Genomic DNA, 8030 nt, shown 5'->3' with positions numbered 1-8030 from the left:
ATAAAAATTGATAGGAGTAACTGTTTTCGAGATATAAGCAAAAAACCAATAAGAAAACTGTGACTGTTACTGAACAAAAATGTAATTCAGTTTTCAATGTTTGAGACGAAGACGAAACTGCAGCATTTAAAATCGACTCTGAAGACTTCAGTGACTTATATGTCACCCCCTTTTTTTTTAATAAAGTATTGGACCTAATAAATTAAGTGTATTTTAAATCACAAGACATTTTCTGTTAAAGCACTTTTTTTTTAAATATTAATTATTTTCAATCATATATCTCGCTTATGGTTAGTCCTACATGAAAAATGCAAATAACTATTTTGTAGGAAATTTTATCAGCTTGAATTTTAGTAAAAAGATAAAAATTGATAGGAGTAACTGTTTTCGAGATATAAGCAAGAAACCAAAACACTGTTACCTTAATTAAGCGTTTGCATATAAGCAAATTTAGTACTATTAGTATTATTATTATTAATGTTATTGTTATTAATATGACAACTAAAGACAACTCTGAAACCTTTAGTGACTTTTATGTCTTTTCCTTTTTTCTCTACTAAAGTGTTAGACACAGTTAAATTAGTTTAATTTCAGTTTTTCAAACATTTTATTTTAAAGCAAATTTTTGTTAAATATTATTTATATCCAACTCTATAACTCGCTTATGGTTGGTCCTACAAAAAAAATGCAAATAACTATTTTGTAGAATATTTTATCAGCTTTAATTTTGAAAGAAAAACAAAAATTCATAGGAGTAACTGTTTTCGAGATATAAGCAAGAAACCAAAAAACTGTTACCTTAATAAAGCGCTTGCATATAAGCAGATTTAGTACTATTAGTATTATTATTATTAATGTTATTGTTATTAATATGACGACTAAAAACGATTCTGAAGACTTTGGTGACTTTTATGTCTTTTTCTTTTCTCTACTAAAGTGTTAGACACAATTAATTTAGTTTAATTTCAGTATTTCAAACATTTTATTTTTAAGCAAAATTTTTGTTAAATATTATTTATATCCAACTTTATAACTCGCTTATGGTTGGTCCTACAAGAAAAATGCAAATAACTATTTTGTAGGAAATGTTATCAGCTTTAATTTTGAAAGAAAGATAAAAATTGATAGGAGTAACTGTTTTCGAGATATAAGCAAAAAACCAAAGTAAAAACTGTTACCGTTTCAGAACAAAAATGTAATTCAGTTTTCAATGTTTGAGACGAAGACGAAAATGCAGCATTTAAAATCGACTCTGAAGACTTCAGTGACTTATATGTCACCCCCTTTTTTTTTAATAAAGTATTGGACCTAATAAATTAAGTGTATATTAAATCACAAGACATTTTCTGTTAAAGCACTTCTTTTTTAAATATTAATTATTTTCAATCTTATATCTCGCTTATGGTTAGTCCTACATAAAAAATGCAAATAACTATTTTGTAGGAAATTTTATCAGCTTAAATTTTAGTAAAAAGACAAAAATTGATAGGAGTAACTGTTTTCGAGATATGAGCAAGAAACCAAAACACTGTTACCTTAATTAAGCGTTTGCATATAAGCAAATTTAGTACTATTAGTATTATTATTATTAATGTTATTGTTATTAATATGACGATTAAAGACAACTTTGAAACCTTTAGTGACTTTTATGTCTTCTTCTTTTTCCTCTACTAAAGTGTTAGACACAATTAAATTTGTTTAATTTCAGTTTATCAAACATTTTATTTTAAAGCAAATTTTTGTTAAATATTATTTATATCCAACTCTATAACTCGCTTATGGTTGGTCCTACAAGAAAAATGCAAATAACTATTTTGTAGGAAATTTTATCAGCTTTAATTTTGACAGAAAGATAAAAATTGATAGGAGTAACTGTTTTAGAGATATAAGCAAAAAACCAATAAGAAAACTGTGACTGTTACTGAACAAAAATGTAATTCAGTTTTCAATGTTTGAGACGAAGACGAAACTGCAGCATTTAAAAACGACTCTGAAGACTTCAGTGACTTTTATGTCACTTCCTTTTTCTTTTAATAAAGTATTGGACCCAATAAATTAAGTGTATTTTAAATCACAAGACATTTTCTGTTAAAGCACTTTTTTTTTAAATATTAATTATTTTCAATCATATATCTCGCTTATGGTTAGTCCTACATGAAAAATGCAAATAACTATTTTGTAGGAAATTTTATCAGCTTGAATTTTAGTAAAAAGATAAAAATTGATAGGAGTAACTGTTTTCGAGACATGAGCAAGAAACCAAAACACTGTTACCTTAATTAAGCGTTTGCATATAAGCAAATTTAGTACTATTAGTATTATTATTATTAATGTTATTGTTATTAATATGACAACTAAAGACAACTCTGAAACCTTTAGTGACTTTTATGTCTTTTTCTTTTTCCTCTACTAAAGTGTTAGACTCAATTAATTTAGTTTAATTTCGGTTTTTCAAACATTTTATTTTAAAGCAAATTTTTGTTAAATATTATTTATATCCAACTCTATAACTCGCTTATGGTTGGTCCTACAAAAAAATGCAAATAACTATTTTGTAGGAAATTTTATTAGCTTTAATTTTGAAAAAAAGATAAAAATTGATAGGAGTAACTGTTTTCGAGATATAAGCAAGAAACCAAAAAAATGTTACGTTAATTAAGCGTTTGCATATAAGCAAATTTAGTACTATTAGTATTATTATTATTAATGTTATTGTTATTAATATGACGACTAAAGACGACTCTGAAACATTTAGTGACTTTTATGTCTTCTCCTTTTTCCTCTACTAAAGTGTTAGACACAATTAAATTAGTTTAATTTCAGTTTTTCAAACATTTTATTTTAAAGCAAATTTTTGTTAAATATTATTTATATCCAACTCTATAACTCGCTTATGGTTGGTCCTACAAAAAAATGCAAATAACTATTTTGTTGGAAATTTTATCAGCTTTAATTTTGAAAGAAAGATAAAATTTGATAGGAGTAACTGTTTTCGAGATATAAGCAAAAAACCAATAAGAAAACTGTAACTGTTACTGAACAAAAATGTAATTCAGTTTTCAATGTTTGAGACGAAGTCAAAAATGCAGCAATTAAAAGCGACTCTGAAGACTTCAGTGACTTTTATGTCACCTCCTTTTTCTTCTAATAAAGTATTGGACCCAACAAATTAAGTGTATTTTAAATCACAAGACATTTTCTGTTAAAACACTTTTTTTTAATTAATAATTATTTTCAAACTTATATCTCGCTTATGGTTAGTTCTACATGAAAAATGCAAATAACTATTTTGTAGGAAATTTTATCACCTTTAATTTTGGTGAAAAAGTAAAAATTGATAGGAGTAACTGTTTTCGAGATATAGGCAAAAAACAAAAAAACTGTTACCTTAATTAAGCGCTTGCATATAAGCAAATTTAGTACTACTAGTATTGTTATTATAAATGTTATTGTTATTAATATGACGACTAAAGACAACTTTAAGACTTTAGTGACTTTTATGTCTCCTCCTTTTTCCTCTACTAAAGTGTTAGACACAATTAATTTAGTTTAATTTCGGTTTTTCAAACATTTTATTTTAAAGCAAATTTTTGTTAAATATTAAAAACTATAAAATGGCTTAGATTGCCTAAAAACACAGATCACACATGATCTTTTGCATAAAAATGAGAAAACGCTCATGTAACACACAAAATAAGCTCCATTTTTCCTTTTTAAAAGTATTATTATTATTATTACTTTTGTTACTATTACTATTATTATTATTATTATTATTATTATTATTATTGTTATTATTATTATTATTATTATTATTATTATTATTATTATTATTATTATTATTATTATTATTATTATTATTATTATTAATATTATTATTATTAAAGACCGATTATAACTTTTGTATAGTAAATGTTTTTATACCAGTTTTAAAATGAGTTATTAATTTTAGACAATTTCTTGCCTAAAAACACAGATCACAGATGATCTCTTGCATAGAAATGAGAAAACGCTCAGATAACACAAAATAAGCATCATTTTTGCTTAGAAAAACTAAGCTTTAATTTAGAAAGAAATTTATTATTATAAGTATTATTATCATTATTATTATTATTATTATTATTATTATTATTATTATTGTTTTTTTTATTACTATTATTATTATTATTATTATTATTATTATTATTATTATTATTAACTTTTGTATAGTAAATGTTTTTATACCAGTTTTAAAATGAGTTATTAATTTTATTTAATTTCTTGCCTAAAAACACAGATCACAGATGATCTCTTGCATAGAAATGAGAAAACACTCATATAACACACAAAATAAGCATCATTTTTGCTTAGAAAAACTAAGCTTTAATTTAGAAAGAAATTCATTATTATAAGTATTATTATCATTATTATTATTATTATTATTTTTATTATTTCTTTTATTACTATTATTATTATTATTATTATTATTATTATTATTATTATTATTACTATTATTATTATTATTATTATTATTATTACTATTATTATTATTATTATTATTATTATTATTATTATTAACTTTTGTATAGTAAATGTTTTTATACCAGTTTTAAAATGAGTTATTAATTTTAGACAATTTCTTGCCTAAAAATACAGATCACAGATGATTTCTTGCATAGAAATGAGAAAGCGCTCATATAACACACAAAATAAGCTTCATTTTTGCTTAGAAAACTAAGCTTACTTTTATTTCTATTATTATTTTTATTATTATTATTATTATTATTATTATTATTATTATTATTATTATTATTATTATTATTATTATTATTATTATTATTATTATTATTGTTATTATTATTATTATTATTATTATTATTGTTATTATTATTATTATTATTAAAAACTTATATTAAACAGACAGAAAACGTCGTATTCTGACACAAAAAAACGAATTACGTTATAGACTTGACGAGAACGGCGTATCTCGGACTCTTATAGGACTCTTATAGTGTCAAAAATTATCAGTTTGGATTAAAACAAATTATTTTTGTTGACTCTCAGTCTGAATTGTTCATCAGTTCAAACAAAAACGGCTTACTTTAGACGATCTTTTGCTTTGAACAAGAAAACTTACATCGAACAGACTAAAAACGTATTAATCTGGCATAAAAGAGCAATTTATGTATCACTTTAAATAAAGGCAGCTAATCCTATTCGTTTCATTGCTTAAAATAGACAAAGTTGTTAATAAATCTAACAAAAACGCTGTATTCTAGCACAAAATACTAATTACATTATAGTTTCGACGAGAATAGCTTATTTGGAATGATTCTATGCTTCCAAACGAGTAAATTTTTAATAAACAGATGCCAAACATCATGTTTTGTCCTATAAAGACATTTTATATTGCAGTTTGTATTAAAACAAAATATTTTCGTTGATTCTTTGTTAGAAGCAGCAAACCTAACATTAAAGAATCTGAAAACTTTGTATTCGGACACAAACCACCGAATTTTGTTTCAGTTTAGACAAAAACGGTTGATTTTCGACAATATTTTGCTTTGAACAAGAAAGCTTATATCAAACTGACTAAAAACGTCTTATTTTAGCACAAAACAAAAGATTTGCGTTATAGTCTTAAAGCTGATTCATGCCACAGTTTGGATAAAAACCAATTATTTTTGTTAATTCATTGTTACAAACAAGAAACCTTACATCAAAGAAACTGAAAACCCCTTATTTAGGCACAGAAATTCGAATTACGTTTCAGTCTGGACAAAAACTGCTTATTTTAGACGATCCTTTGTTTTGAACACGAAAACTTACATTAAAAAGATTAAAAACGTCTTATTCTGGCTGAAAACTGCAAATTATATATTACTCTAGATAAAAGCAATTTATCCTGATTACTCCTTTACTTAGAATAGAGTAAACTTGTATAAAACTTAATGAAAACTTTAAATTTCGTCTCATAGAAATAATTTACGTTATAGTTTTGACCAGCACTGTTTATTTCAAACGAAACTATGATTCGAAACTAATGAACTTTTATGGGACAGATGCAAAACCACATATTACCATATAAAGCGTTGTTTTAAAGCAAAGTATTACCTTTTGCAACAAGAAATTTCACGTCAAAGAAACTGAAAACATCGTATCCATGCACAAATATCGAATTACGTATCAGTTTAGGCAAATACAGCTTATTTTAAACGATTCCATGCTATAAACAAGAAAAATTTTATCAAACATATTGAAAATGTCTTATTCTCGAAAATAAGAGCAAATTATGTATCAGTTTTAACAAAAGCGGATTACTCTGTTTGATTCTATGCTTAGAGTAGAGTAAACTACTATAAAACGTAATGAAAACTCTATATTCAAGCTCAAAAGAACAAATTACGTTATAGTTTTGACAAAAAAAAATTATTTCGGACGACTACATATTTCGAAGTAAGCAAACTTTAATTGAACAAGTGCAAAAGCTAATACTTTGCTTTAAAATAACGATTTATGTGGTAATATAGTATTTTGCATCTGTCCTATAAAAGTTTACTCGTTTCGCTCCATTGAATCATTCGAAATAAATTATTTTGACACAACAACGAAAATAATTTTTTTGTTTCAACTGTAACATGTCGTTTTTATAAAACGAACTAAGAAGTTTGGCATCTGTTTAGTGAAAGTTTTCTCGTTTGGGGGCATAAAATCGTTTGAAATTAACAGTTCTGGTCAAAACTATAACGTAAATTATTTCTTTGAGACGAAATTTAAAGTTTTCATTAAGTTTTATACAAGTTTGCTCTATTCTAAGCAAAGGAGTAATCAGGATAAACTGCTTTTATCCAAAGTAATACATAATTTGCAGTTTTGAGCCAGAATAAGACGTTTTTAATCTTTTTAATGTAAGTTTTCGTGTTCAAAAGAAAGAATCGTCTAAAATAAGCAATTTGTGTCCAGACTGAAACGTAATTTGATTTTCTGGGCCTGAATAAGAGGTTTTCAGTTTCTTTGATGTAAGGTTTCTTGTTTGTAACAATGAATAAACGAAAATCATTGGTTTTAATCCAAACTGTGACATAAATCGTTTTTTAAAGGCGAAATCAGACGTTTTGCCTCTGTTCAGTGAAAGTATACTGGTTTCAAAGCATAGAATCGTTTGAAATTAACAGTTCTCGTCAAGACTATAAAGCAAATCTTTAAAGTGATACAAAGAAATAATTTACGTAATAGTTTTGACCAGAACTGTTAATTTCAAACGATTTTATGCCCCCAAACGAGAAAACTTTCACTAAACAGATGCCAAACGTCTTAGTTCGTTTTATAAAAGCGACTTATGTTACAGTTTAAACAAAAACAAATTATTTGTGTTGTTGTTGTGTCAAAATAATTTATTTCTAATGATTCAATGGAGCGAAACGGGTAAACTTTTATAGGACAGATGCAAAATACCATATTACCACATAAATCATTATTTTAAAGCAAAGTATTAGCTTTTGCACATGTTCAATTAAAGTTTGCTTACTTCGAAGTATGTAATCGTCCGAAATATTTTTTTTTGTCAAAACTATAACGTAATTTGTTCTTTTGAGCTTGAATATAGAGTTTTCATTACGTTTTATTGTAGTTTACTCTACTCTAAGCATAGAATCAAACAGAGTAATCCGCTTTTGTTAAAACTGATACATAATTTGCTCTTATTTTCGAGAATAAGACGTTTTCAATATGCTTGATAAAATTTTTCTTGTTTATAGCAAGGAATCGTTTAAAATAAGCTGTATTTGCCTAAACCGATACGTAATTAGATATTTATGTATGAATACGAAGTTTTCAGTTTCTTTGACGTGAAATTTCTTGTTGCAAAAGGTAATACTTTGCTTTAAAACAACGCTTTATATGGTAATATGTGGTTTTGCATCTGCCCCATAAAAGTTCATTAGTTTCGAATCATAATTTCGTTTGAAATAAACAGTGCTGGTCAAAACTATAACGTAAATTATTTCCTTGAGACGAAATTTAAAGTTTTCATTAAGTTTTATACAAGTTTACTC

Source organism: Tribolium castaneum, chromosome 3, assembly GCF_031307605.1.
Source record: "Tribolium castaneum strain GA2 chromosome 3, icTriCast1.1, whole genome shotgun sequence".
NCBI classification, from domain to species: Eukaryota; Metazoa; Arthropoda; class Insecta; order Coleoptera; family Tenebrionidae; genus Tribolium; species Tribolium castaneum.
Note: the sequence above shows the minus strand (reverse complement) of the source record.